The sequence below is a fragment of the Pteropus alecto genome, unplaced genomic scaffold (genome assembly GCF_000325575.1).
Source record: "Pteropus alecto unplaced genomic scaffold, ASM32557v1 scaffold23, whole genome shotgun sequence".
NCBI lineage: Eukaryota > Metazoa > Chordata > Mammalia > Chiroptera > Pteropodidae > Pteropus > Pteropus alecto.
Window position 1 is genome coordinate 8,324,078 of NW_006435837.1, and position 15,238 is coordinate 8,339,315.

Below are 15,238 nucleotides of genomic sequence, written 5' to 3' on the forward strand. Positions count from 1 at the left end.
TTTAAAATTGTTTTATGTAAAATAAGGACAAATCACTTCATACACTGCTGTTGAGACTGCAAATTGCTACAGCCACTATGGAAAACAGTATGGAGGTCTCTCAAAAAAACTAACAATTGAGCTACCATATGATCTAGCAATTCCCTACTGGGTATTTACCCCAAAGATTTGAAAATGTATTTGCAGACCAATGTTGATAGCAGCACTATTGGCCAGCGCAGTGGCCAGGACATGGAAGCAACCGAAGTGCCCTACAATAGATGATTGGCTAAAGAAGCTGAGGCACATATATACAATGGAATATAACTCAGCCGTAAGAAGAGATGAAATACTGCCATTTGCAACAACCTAAATGGAACTCGATATACTATGCTAAGTGAAATAAGCCAGACTGAAAAAGTTGAAAATCACATGATATCACTTATATGTGGAATGTAAACCTAAAAACAACAAATGAACAGGACAAACAGAGACTCATAGACACAGACAATGGACTAGTGGTTACCAGAGGGTAAGGGGGTAGGGGAAGAGAGAAGAGGAAAACAGGGTAAAGGGGGTCAAATATAGGAGGATTGGGGGAGAGTGAAGTGGGTAAAGGGCATCGAATATATGGTAGCTGAAGGAAACTGGACTCTGGGTGGCAATCACAAAATAGAATATATAGATGTCAAATTAAAATTGTTACCTGAAAATTATATAATTGTACTAATCAATGTTACCCCAATAAAATTCATAAAAAATAAAAATGAAAAATAATGACCATCAATGAATGGTTTTAGCGTAAATAGATTATATAAATTTAGCATGCGTGCTGTCAATGACATTTCTGGTGAATTTAATAACATAAATGGATCGGCTTGTTTCCGGGTTTTTATTGTCCTTGATAATTCTCAATTTGAAATGCTGCCGATGATAGGTAAAAATGATGCCTTTGGTTTTGATTATTTAATGTGTACGAAGAGGAAGAAATAAGGATTTGTTCGTTTTTTGTTTTTATAAATAATAGTCTTAACATGATCCTTAATGGATCCAATGGATTTCAAAAAGGGTGCAAATATGAACCAAAACAATTTAACAATGTTAGTTTGTCCAGTATCTCATTTAAACCTTACAATGCAAATGTCCACGAAGTAAATCTTTTCCCCCTAAGACTGACTTCTGGAAATGCCCTTTGAGAAGTCTGCTGGGAAATGATGGTGGGGGGAGAAGTTGAAAATTGTTGGGTATTAAACTGGTTGACTTCATTTCCTTTTCTCATCAGTTATTTTGAGAAATGCACAGGAAACGGTTTACCTGTGGTTTAGTAATCAACCAGACCATCGGCTAGAAACCTCTACCTGCAATTGCAAGAGGCTGCAAAACCTGAAGTGCTACAGCCTGATAGAGAAAAGAGGAGCATTGATCTGGGAGCTTTCTCAAGACGTATCAGGGCCCCGGAGCCCTGTATTTTCTTTTCCTGCCTGCAAGGAAGGGTGTCAGCAAAATGAAAATGCCCAAGGCACAAAGATAAACCAATCACTCACTCAGGAGGTTTAGGTTTTTGCTGTGCACATTATCAAATACGGAACAATAAAACAGGATTTTAAGAAATTAACACAATTCCCGTACTAAGTGGGATAATTTGTGAGATCAAGTAATGGCAGAGAAATCCTGTTTCCCCTTGCGGAGGCAAATAAATAAAACTGGAAGTAATTGAGGCTGCTTAATACTCTTGCCTGAATCAGAGTTACTTTGTATACTTAACTGCTGCTCATGGGGAGAGGGTAGCAGGGGTGGGGGTATGTGGAAGGTAGGAGAAACTACATTTTAAAATTAGCTATGGGGAGAAAATTTGTTTTTCTGTCCTCAGGAAGAGGGAGAGAATTTTCCCAGAAGGGCTGTGGGTATTTATGAATCAGTCTGCGAATGTATATTGGAGAGGACCGTTATTTTCCCCCCAAACACAGAGGGGACTTGAGGTTCACCATTAAAAGAGGGAATTAGTCCAGTTGAAGAGGCCTCTGGTCCCCACATCATTGACCCCTTGCCTTCCCACAGGAGAAAACAGGCCAAGGGAGCTTGTGGTAGCATCCTAGCATCGGAAGGCCACACAGTTCTGTCTGTGACATTTGCATTTTTTAAATTGATCAGACTAGACAAAGCAAAATGAAGGCAACACCAAAGGCTCTTAGGACAGACTCATTCATTTCTTAATCTCACAGATTCCTCAACCATCACAACCACATTTTCAGTCTTTGAAAAGATGGGATTTTAAAGCTACTTTAGTCTAACAGGAGGCCAACACAGCTCTTGGGCTGTGTGTCTAAGGATTTAGTGACTGTGGGTAGTGAGTTAGGGGAGGTGTTGCAACGTCATTCAAATTCATAACAAATGTTCATTCTCTCCCTTGTCCAGAGCCTCCTCAATCCCTGATAGTCATTGAATTCTCCTCACACCTGGAAGTTAGATATTGTCTCATTTAACTGCATGAGGAAGATCTGTTTATTTCCCCCCAGAGAAGCATCTAACACACCAAGACACAAAAATAAAATAATTTTCTATCTTTTCTAAATGTGTGGGGCCAACGTCATACTTCAGAAAGAGCAGCACATTTTGGAAACAGTAATAGCCCCCAAATAAAACATGTTTTTTGTTGTTTGTTTTGTTTCCCATTTGGCTTTATTCCTGTGTTTGTTTCTACTCAGGTAGACCTATGTCTCTTGGTCTTAGTAGAGTGGCCTTATATAGTAGATGTCCGGTGGGGCCCAGTGGTGCAGTCTCCCTGGTCACCTGAGCTGGGTGCCCCAGGGGTGTCTCTAAAGTGGGTTGTGTGTGCCCACCTGTTGTAGTTGAGCCTTGGTTGCTGTTGGTCCATCAGTGGGAGGGATTGAGTCTCAGGCTGCATGGTTGTGAGGACTGGTTGTGACCACAGCGGAGCTGCTGTTGTGCAGGGGCTGACCTTGTGGAGCAGAATTCACTTTAGCAGGGCTCTGGTGCCCACTGAGTCTGCCTTTTGGGTGTGTCATTTGTGGAGGTGGTTGGGTGGTGCTCTGGTGTGGTCTAAAGCTGGCCACAGGGTGTGTTGGTTCTGGGACCTCTTAGAGGGGCTCCACCACAAGCCAAGTTCAACTGCTGCCTAGACTCCACCTGGGGCCACTGGGCATGAGCAACAAAGTGATCCACAGATAGTTGCTGCTTGTGCTGGGCTTGGAGATGCCTAGGAGAGGCTAAGCCATGAACCAAGGCCGGTAGCTGCTGGTGCCAGGCTTGGGGCTGCTTAGTAAGAGATACAGGGCACACTGAGGCTTGTTTGGGTTCGTGAACCTTTGAGAAATTTTGAGAAAGCCCACAGCATGAGCCAAGACAGGCCCGCTGTATGGAAAAGCCGCTGGAAGCAGCCTGGGTGGGCCCACAAGTTGGGTGTGGTGGGGTCTCAGGGAATCACCAGGGTGGGGCAACCAGTGTTAGCTAGGTTGATGGAGACAGCCACGGCGCCTGCCTGGGTGTGCAGGCTGGGTGGTGGGAGGGCTCAACGAAGGAACAATGGCTTCTGCCAGGGCTTCTATTTGGGAGAAAGCTTCCCCTCCAGCCTTCGCCCTGAATACAGACAATTCAGTTTCTCCCTGTGTGTCTCAGTCATCTTTCAAGCTGCTGCCCCATTGCCGAAGCTCAGCGCCAGTGAGTCCATCAGTGGGTAAATCCCTACGAGGACCCTTTAACAGAAACAAACGCTTGCGATTCCCCCTTGCACTTCTCCGCCCCTCCTACCAGTCTCGAGTTGGCCTCTTCTCTATGTCCTTAGTTGTAGGACTTCTGTTCAGCTAGGCTTCAGGTGATTCTCAATGATGTGATTTTTGTAATTTTGATGTGATCATGGGAAGAGGTGAGCACAACATTTACCTACTCTGCTATCTTGACCAGAATCCAAAGAACAGTATCAACAGAGTACAAATGCGACCTATGAATTATGAGAAAATATGTGCAAATCATGTATCTCATAAGAGGATAGGACTCAAAAGATATGAAAAACTTCTATAACTTGTTACAACAAAAACAAACGAGACCATCCTTGAAGATTTGTTGAGCAGACAAACCCAGTTTGCTCATATAAGCAAAGCTTAACTGAAAGCTTATTTTGCAAGGCTAACTTGACCTGGGTCATTTCTTGCTCATGCTTTGGAAATCATAATCAAAACTTAAACTGTCTCCCAAAATTGATGTGAGGTAATTACTAGCCAAATCCCTATCACTTAAAGAAAATTCTGTGCTGTTCTAGGTAGCCTGACCAAATCTCATGCTGAACCACTGCTATGTGAATTATCCATTTGCTCAGCATCTGTCTCCACGTGGTTTACACTACCTGTCCATTAATCATTTAGGAGCTATCTCAGTTATCAGATTGGCAATTGCGTTATCAGAGTGCTTTGTGTTCAAGTAACACTTATTTTACTTGACAATGGCCCTGTAGTTCAAGAGTAGTGATGCTGGTAATTCAGATGTGTCAAAGAGAAGATATAAAGTGCTTCTTTTAAGTGGACAGGTGAGTATGGTACAATAAGATATTTTAGGAGAGAGGGAGACCACATTTGCATAACTTTAATTACAGAATATGATTATAATTGTTCTTTTTTATTAGTAGTTATTGTTGTCAACCTGTTACTGTGCCTAATTTAAAAATTAGACTTTATATAGGTCTATATAGATAGGGAAAAATTAATATATATATATAGGGTTTGGTACTCTCCATAGTTTCAGGCATCTACTGAGGGTCTTGAAATATGTCCCCTGTGGATGAGAGGGGAACTACTATGTTTATTAATTTCTGACAAACTCCAGAAGAAAAAAAAATTTGATTAAAAAATGGGCAAAGGACTTGAGCAGACATTGCTCCAAAGAAGACGTTCAAATGCCCAATAATCACATGAAAAGATGTTCAATATCATTAGTTACTAAGGAAATGCAAATCAAAACTACAAGAGATATTGCTTGACATTTATTAGGATGGCTAGTATAAGAAAAAAATAAACAGAACAAAACAGAACAGAAAAATAACAAGCATTAGTGAATATGTAAACTTGGAATTCTCATACACCTCTCGAGGAAATGTGTAGCGACTGTGGACTTGGTGGTTCCTCAGAATGTAAAATTTAGAATTGCCATATGATCCAACAATTCCACTTTTGTCTATATATCCCAGGTAATTGAAACCAGGGACAAAAAAAGACATTTTTCTATCTACCCATGTTCATAGCAGCATTAGTCACCATAGTGAAAAGATGGAAACAACCGCCAAGTGTCCATCTGCAAATGAATGAATAAACAAAATGTAGTCTATCCATACAATGGAATATTATTCAGTCTTAAAAATGAAGGAATTCTGATACTGCAACTATGGCTACAACATAGATGAATCTGGAAATCATTATGCAGAGTGAAATGAGCCAGTCACAAAAGGACAGTTATTGTGTGATTCCACATATGAGAGATACTTAGTCAAATTCACAGAAACAGACAATAGAATGCTGATTGCCAAGGCCTAGAAAAAAGGGAGAACGGGGAGTTATTGTATCACTAGAAAGTTTCGGTTTGGGAAGGAGAAAAAGACCTGTCGATGGATGGTGGTATGGTTGCACAACAATGTGAATTTACTTACCGTCACTGAACTGTACACTTGAAATGGTTAAAAAAGTAAATATCATGATATATATACCCTATCACGATAAAAATAATATTAGCTATTATGAGAAAATATAATAAGGGGGGGGGTCTAATTAAGATAGGAAGTGGGGCAGGGAAGACTTCTTTTCTCTAAGGACATAGTACTTCAGTTAAAACCTGATGGTAAAGTACGAGTTTGATAAATTAAGTGTGTGTAAAATCTTCTTTATATAGAGAACACAGCACAGCCCTGAGCACAAAAGAAGGGTGGTGTGTCAGCACTGAAACCAGACCACTTCTTCCTGACAGCAATGAGCAAGGAATAAAGCAGAAGATGAAAGCTCACAAGTAAATTAGAACAAATAAAATAAGAATTTGTAGTTTCCCATTTACAATGGGAAGATGGGAAACCATTGAAGGTCTTAGGTGGGAAAATAACTTGTTATTAGGGAATTGCATCTCAAAACAATGAGATACTACTACTGCATACCTATTAGACTGGCCAAAAATCCAAACATTGACAAAGGGAATGCTGGCAAGGATGTGGAACAACAGGAATTCTTATTCACTGCTGGTGGCAATGCAAACTGGCACAGCTACTTTGAAAGACACTTTGGTGGTGTCTGATAAAGCTAGACACAACTTCACTACAGGATTCAGCAATTGCTCTCCTTGGCGTTGACCTAAATGAGCCGAAAACTTACGTCCACACAAAAACCTGGACACAGATGTTTATACAGCTTTATTCATTATTGCCAAAACTTAGAAGCAAGCAAAATGTTCTTTAGTAGGTGAGTGGATAAATAAACAGTGGTTTATTCCATTCTAGACAATGGAATTTTATTTAGTCCTAAAAGTAAATGAGCCATAAAAGGACACGGAGGAAACTTTTAATGCGCATTACTAAGTGAAAGAAGCCAATCTGAAAAGGCTACGTGCTGTATGATCCCAACTATGTGACATTTTGGAAAAGGAAAGCCTGCAAACACAATAAAAATCTCAGTGGTTGCCAGAAGTTAGGGGTCAGGGAGGCATGAATGGGTGGGGCACAGAAATATTTTAGGGCAGTGAAACTCTTCTCTACGATACCACAAGGAGGATATATGACATTAGGCATGTGTACAAACATGTGGACTGAGCAGATACCAGAGTGAACCCTAATGTAAACTATGGGCTTTTGATGATGTGTCCGTGTTGGCTCATCAACTGTAACAAATGTACCACGCTGGTGAGGACTGTTGAGAGGGGGAGTTGTTTCCATTTGAAGGGTGGGGTTGGAGGGATGGTAGTGAGAACTTTATGCATATTCTGCTCGGTTTTGCTGTGAACATGAAACTGCTCTAAAAAATAAAGTTTATTAATTAAACAATAATAACTGTCTTCCAAAAAGATTTTTAAGATCTCATGATTAAAGTTTGTTATTGAAATAATTAACCTACAGCTCACACTTTCTAAAGTCATTGCTGAAAGAATTGCTAAGAATATCAGAGTAAAAAGTTCCCATCCTCCCTCTAGTCCTAAACTAACACACTCCCCTGCTCCCTTGTCTGTCACCCTTGTCCTTCAATTGGCTGAGGCAGTGGAAACAGAAATCAAGTTTCTCAAGAAGTTCAAACTGTCCAGGCAGATGCCAGATTATGCCAGAGTGAGTGTCCAAGGGAGGCAAAGAGTGTCCTCTTCCTCTAGTTACAGAAACTCTCTCTTTATATTCCTTCCATAACCTACCTAAGCTTAAAAAAAAAAAAAATCTTGTGCCTGACAAAGGTGTCAAACATTCTTTGTCTGTGGATTTGGGGCCCTTTTTATCTGTTTTTGAGCAAGACATTTTGGCTTGGGCGAACTTTCCATTCACTGAGCCTTGTCATCTCTCCTCCCCCAAACCAAATAAATGAACACATGGAATGAGTAAAGCACCCACATTCCTGGATTCAGGTATCTGGAACGGAAATGCAACATTTACCAACATAAAGTGATGAGCTTTGAGTTTTTGTAGCATGTTCTGCCCATTTAACATTCTCTGGCTCGATTCCTACAGTTGGGGGAGGAGACTATGGCAGCCACTCTCTCTCTCCTTTCTCTTCCAGCTGGACACAAAAGCATTACACCTGAGGGAGGTTCCAATGGAAAGAGCACCTCACTCTCCCACTCATGGCCTTTGTGGCAACTTGGTTTTCTTTCTTTTCCTTTCCATTCCTTTCCTTTTTTTGTATAGTGCAGTGTTTTTCTAACTTATTATTTTATTAAGATTGTTGGTTTACAATCTTATACTGGTTATATCAGTTTCAGGTGTGCAATATAGTGATTTGACATTTTTATGGCTTACAATGTGATCACCCTACTAATTCTGGCAATCATCTGACACCATGCACACTTACCACAGTATTATTGACTACATTCCCCTTCCCCTTCTCACCCATACCCACCCCCTCCCTTCTGGTAACCATCCCTTTGGTCTCACTTCTATGAGTCTGTTTTTGTTTTGTTTTCTTTTCTTTTCTTTTTATTATTAACTTTATTGAGATGACATTGGTTAATAATATTATATAGGTTTCAAGTGTACAATTCGATAATACATTGTGCAATTTGTGGAGTAGAGCAGAACGTGAACTGCATCTTTAGGATGCCATCTGATGGTCACTTACCTGGTTCTATTATTCTGACACTGCATGTGTCAGTATCTAACATGCTTTTTATTGTGTTTATTGCTTGTCCTCTCTCATTAAAAGACCATAAAGCCAGGATTCAAGCCTCTTTTCTCTACTACTGTATCCCCAGTGCCCAGAATAGTACCTAGGACCTAGTAAGAGTGCAATCTGTATTTGCTGAATTGTCAGATAAGGGAAAGAATGAAGGAATGACCATTTCTAGAATCCTCTTGGGAGGTTTTTGAACCAACTCCTTAAATAAATCAATATAAATACTTTTGAAGTCTATCGTGTGACTTGAACAAAAACAACAGCAGCAACAAGAACAACAACAAAACGGGATAAAGAAAGAAAAAACATGTGTGAACCGACAAGGAATTTTAATATTAGAGAGACGCAAAAGCTGATTAGAATGTAAGAACTTGAAATCACTATGACACGTGTTTGATTTTCTGTAAGAAAGATGCAGAAATTAGTTTTATCTGAGCACCGCAATATAAGTGGTATGGAATACTTCTCAGCAAGATGAAAAAATTATATATTGACACTTACAACAACATGGACAACTTCTAAAATAATTATACTGAGTGAAAGAGGTTAGATTAAAAAGAGATTCTACTGTAAGATTTTATTTATATAAAATTGTGCATGAAGGAGAATCTACAGTATCAGAAAGCAGATTAGTAGTTACATGGGTACCGACTGGCAAGGGGTAAGGAGCATAAAGAGGCACGAGGAAACTTTTAGGGCAGATGGATGTGCCCATAACGTTGATTTGTGGTGATGATTTCACAAGAGTGTACCTAAGTCAAAATTTAACACATTATGTGTCTTAAAGATGTACAGTCTTCTGTACATAAAATGTGCCTCAGTAAAGCTATAAAATGCAAAAAGATTAAATTGTAATACCCAGTCAGGAACTACGCTGCACAACAGGAGTCAAACTAACATTTCGGTTATCATTTGCCTTTTCTTTATTGCACTGGTACGTCAACAGTCAATCAAGTAGGCACTCGATGAATAGGTGTTATGAAGTACATTTATTTATGTCATGATTCCCTAAAGTATTATTTCAAAAGCTGAGTTACCATAACTATGATACACAGAACTTCTGCTGTCATAACCTCCTTCTCCATGTTCTACAGAATTCCCTGGGTTTGAGTCCTGGACTTGTAATCTTCCTTCTAGATTTCTGAATGCTAGTGACTCGCAGAGTCTCGGATTATCTAATAAAATGAGACTGATAATACTACCATATGTATTATCGAAACACAGAATTTTACTGATACCAACCATGTTTTATTAAAACATCAACAATGAATTGTGCCCAACAATGAGCAAAGGCCGAGTAATATGTTCCTTTCAGTCTCACTGGTAATGTGAATTCAGCTGTCTGCCTTCAGGTTCTTAGTTGCATCAGCAGTTTTGTTTTATTTGTTTATTTACTGATTTTAATTTACGTTTGTTTTCCCTTCTTTCCAGTTGGATGTGTTACTACATCTGTTGGATCTTGTTTGGGGAGAGAGAGAAATCCCGAGTGCTAATGCCTAGTTCTGCTATTGATCTAACTACACAAAAGACCTCTGGGGCCTGTCAGGCATTCCATTAATTGTGTTAAAAAGGTGGGGAAGTCAGGTGGTTTCTCTGGGAATATCCAAGTTCCGAGATCTAGGTCATGGATCTTCTGTACCTTTCTTACAGGAAATAAAATGTGTGTCCTAGTGATTCAAGTTCTTATGTTCAGGTCAGCTTTTGCCTCTCTCTAATTGCTTACTATTAGCCTAACTGGTAGTTTCTGGCTGTGGTCTAGACTGAATTGCTTTGTAGATAAAATGCTTTTCTATAATCTCTCTCTCCTCACCCCAGCCCCCACACCACCTCTGTCTGTCTGTCTGTCTGTCTGTCTCTGTCTCTGTCTCTGTCTCTGTCTCTCTCTTTCTCAATGGCTTATAACCTTGATGCAGATCAGGGTGACATTTATGATCTGCTGTACTTCTGCACCTTTTCACTGCTAAAAAAAAGAAGATTCTTGAAGTGAGGGTGGAGCCATCTCTCATTTTTTTCCAGCCCAGGCTCTTTGAATGTAACCAGTAAAGAGACAGAGGAGACTACTTTTTCTCCTGGTTAGCTGACCTACTCCCAGAACCTAAGGTCTTATAACAATAAGGGTTTCTTTTTACATGTACATACACACAGACAGACAGACAGACACACACACACACACACACACACACACACACACACACAGAAATATACACACAGAAACACACACACACATATACAGAGTTCCAAATTATTCTCAAAATCCAATCAAAACTTCATGAATGACCCACTGACGAGTTTAGAAAGTCATCTTTTGCAATGTAAGCATACCTGAACACTTTATATTTTCAAATACCGAACAGTGTCTACAGCAACTCACCAGGGTCATAAACTCATTACTGCCTATTGAATTTAAAGGAAAACTGGAATTTCTTTCAGAGCTGCAGGTCTGGAAACTGGGTTCCTTCTGTATGTCAGCATCAAATGCTTATTTGTAAGATTGGAAATAGTCATGGGTATTTCTTCTATTCCCCCCATCCTTCCCCACCCTACCCCACCCCACCTGTCGAATGACTGAATAAAAGAACTAAATGCATGCAGTGATAGTCCTTGTTCATGGATAGAAAGACTCAATATTTTCAGGCTATCAAATCTTCCCCAGTGCATCTATAGGTTCAATGCAATCTAATCATAATTCCAGTAATTTTCTCTGTGGATATTGACAAACTGATTCTAAAATTTATGTGGAGAGACAAGAGACTCAGAAGAGCAAACACAATGTTGAGGACTGACACTATCTTAGTTCAAGAATTACTGTGAAGCTACAGTAATCAAGTCGTGTGGTATTGGTGAAACTATAGACACATAGTCAACAGAACAGAATAGAGGGCTCCAAATAGATATGCATAATCAGTCAGCTGATCTTAGACAATGGAGTAAAAATGTTCTTTTCGAGATACTGTGCTGGAATTACTGGACACCAACATGCAAACAAACAAACAAACAAAACAAACAAACAAACAAACAAAAAACCCCAAAGAAATGCATGGAAGGAAGGAGAAAGAAAGAAAAGAAATGAGGGATCTTGACATAGATATCATACTCGGCAAAAAAATCCCTCAAAATGAATCATAGAACTACATCTCAAATACAGAACTGTAAAACACCTAGAAAATAACAAATGAGAAAAACTGGAAGTCTTGGAGGATGATGGTGAATCTTTAGATACAGAATTACAGATCAGATTTATGAAAATAGTAATTAATAAGCTGAACTTTATTAAAAATTAGAAAGCTTGGATATGTGAAAGATAGTGTCAAGAAAATAATAAGAAAAGCCACAGAATGGGAGAAAATACTTATAGATGATTTATCTGATAAAAGACTATTACCAAAACATACAAGAATCTCTTAAAACTCAATAATAAGGAAACAATAACCTGATTAAATAGTGGGTTAAAGACCTGCAGAGACATAGCGATAATGAAGATATACAGATGGCAAATAAGCATCGAAAAGACGCTCTACATCATATGTCATTAGGATTTGCAAATTAAAACAACAATAAGCTAGCATGACAAAGCTATTAGAATGAAAACATCAAATACTGGTGAGGATGTGAAAGAACAGAAATTCTGATTCATTGTTGGTGGGAACACAAAGTGGTACAGCCACTACGGAAGATAGCTTAGTGGTGTCTTATAAAACTAAACATGCTATAGAGTCTGGTCAAGAGAGTAGAGTAGCTAAATGCTGTGCTCACCTCCTCCCGTGACCATATTAAAATTACAACTAAATTATGGAACAATCAACTCGAAGAACCAGATGAAGATTAGCTTAAATGAACTCCTGTAAATGAACTCCAGCCACATTGAGACTGGTAGAAGAAGTGGAGATGCACTTGTGGTGGTTGAGAACTGAGAGGAAAATTTCAGCTGCAGAGGTCCCTCTAGGGAAGCAAGGTGTTCCAGCCCTATACTCAGTAGCTTAGCTTGGAGCACCAAAGCTGAAAAGAGAAGGCCCCACAACATTAGCTTGTAAAAAACCATGCGAATCCTTTAGTCTGGGTAAAATGGCAGGTTGCTGGAAACCCAGGTGTCCTCTCAAACAGCCCATTCACAAACTCATTTGCTTTCAGGCTCTCATCGTGCGTTTTCACAGACAGACGGTGGCTTGAGAAGTACCAGAGACATACAGGGTTGTGTGGCTATAGGGCGAGGGCTAGAGGGACAGGTTGAAAGACACATAGAGACAGAAAGTATAGAGATGGAAAAAAGAAGCTTCCATTGTCCCTTTATTGAGCCCTCCCCCCACCCCCACAACCCTCCAAGAGCCAGATTTTATTCTTCATTAACTTGGTGAAATTCACTCATTCCACTTTTCTGACTCCAAGCTATCCAACTGGCACACCACAGAAGAAACTTTGAGGAGGCAGGTAGCTAACTCTGGCCCACGCTGAAGTGTTTCTTGAACAACTCTCAGGGGTTCATGGGCCCCATGTGGGCTTTGGCTGGCCTTGGTGTGCTTTGAGTCTTTTGCTAAGTGGCCCCGGGCTCAAGCACTGGTGCCAAACCTGAATCTGCATTAACTTGGTGAACACCACTTGCCCCATCCTGGTGACTCCCTGAGACCCCACTTCATCCAATTCATGTACCTCCCAAGGCTCTTTCAGTGGCTGAGCCTTACAGGGAGCTAGCAGGTGGCTGCAGTCCTTAGGGTGCCCTGAATCTTTTGCTGAGCTTCCTCAGGCCCAGTCCTGGTGGTAGCTGACCTCAGTTCACAGTATGATCTCACATGTGAACCTCTAGGTTTAACACAGGTAGCGACCAACTGCAGATCACTTTGTAGATCCTACCAGGTAGCACTGGGCAAGTCACAGGCAGTGACTGACCTTGGCCTGCTCGGCAGCCCCTCCCAAGAGGTCCCAGAATCAAAACACTCAGAGGTCAGCTTCAGACCACAACAGAGCACCACCTGTTTAGCCCCACAAGCAACACACCCAAAAGTAGACTCAGCAGGCACCAGAGTCTGCATGGGCAAATCCTGCTCAGTGAGATCAATCCCTACACAGCAACTTGTATGTGGTGGGCCAGTCAGCCTGAGGGTCAATCCCACCCATGATGTGCCAACAACAATCAAAGCTCAATTACAATAGGAGGGTACACGCAACCCACACAAAGGACACTCCTGGAAAAACTGACTCAAGTGACCAGGGAGAGACTGTGCCATAGGGCCACATACAGCATCTACTACATAAGGCCACCCACCGAGACTGGGAAACATAGCAGATCTACCTAATACATAGAAACAAACACAGAGAGAGTTGCAAACAAGATGAACCCTAGGAGACCCGCATCAAGACACATCATAATTAAAATGCCAAAGGTTAAAGACAAAGAGAGAGTCTTAAAAGCAGCAAGAGAAAGGCAGTTAGTTATCTACAATGGAGCTCCCATAAGACTGTCAGCTGATTTCTTGACAGAAACTTTGCAGGCCAGAAGGGACAGGCACAAAATAATCAAAGTGATGAAAAGCGATGACTTACAACCAAGATTACTCCATCCAGCAAAGCTATCATTAGAATCAAAGGACAGATAAAGAGCTTCCCAGACGAGAAGAAGCTAAAGAAGTTTATCATTACTAAACCAGAATTGCAGAAAATGTTAGAGGGGCTTATTTAAGATACAAAAGGAGATGGGTAAGGAACATAAATATGAGTAATTAAATGGCAATAGCTATCAGTAAACATTTGAATGTAAGTAAATTAAATGCTCCAATTAAAAGACATATGATAGCTCAATGAATAAGAAATAAGACCCATACATATGTTTCATACAAGAGACTCACTTCAGGTTGAAAGACACATAGAGATGGAAAAAAGATATTTCATGCAAATGAAAATAGAAAAAAAGCTTGGGTAGCATATTTATACCAGACAAAATAGACTTAAAAACAGAGAGTATAATAAGAGACAAAGAAGGACATTAGATATGATAAAAGGATTGATTCAACAAAAGAATAGAACCCTTGTAAACAATGATGCACCCCACACAGGTACACCTAAATATATAAAGTAAATATTTTAAAACATAAAAGGAGAGATCAACAGTAATACAGTCATAGTAGGGGACTTTAACAGCTCATTGACTTCTCTGGACAGACCTTTGAGGCAGAAATCAACAAGAAAACAAAGCAGCAGAATGTACATTTTTCTTAAGGGCACAAGGAACATTTTCCAGGATAGACCACATGTTAGTCTACAAAAGAAGTCTCAATAAATTTAAGGGGATTCAAATTATATCAAGCATCACCTCGGAAAACAATGGTATGAAACTAAAAATCAATTACAATAAAACCTTAAAATCACACAACACATGGAGGCTAAATAACATGCTACTAAACAACGAATGGGTTAACAATGAGATCAAGCAAAAAATTAAAAAGTACAACGAGACAAATGAAAATGAAAGCACAATGACTAAAAATCTATGAGACACAGCAGTCCTAAGAGATATATTCATACCAATATAGGCCTACCTTGAGAACAAGAAAAATATCAAATAAACAATCTAACCTTACACATAAAGGAACTAGAAAAAGAACAACAAACAAAACCCAAACTGAGTAGAAGGAAGGAAATAATAAAGATCAGAGTGGAAATAAATGAAATAGAATCTAGGTAAATAGTACAAAGAGCGATAAAACCAAGAGCTGATTTTCTGGAAAAAAAAAAATTGATAAACCTTTAACAGACTCATCAAGAAAAAAAAAAAGCCCCCCCAATAAACTCAGAAACAAAGGAGGAGTGCCAACTGATTTCACAAAAATATAAATGATTACAAAAAAAGAAAGAAAGAGAGAGAGAGAGAATGCAAGAACAAAAGGAAGGAAGGAAGGAAGGAAGGAAGGAAGGAA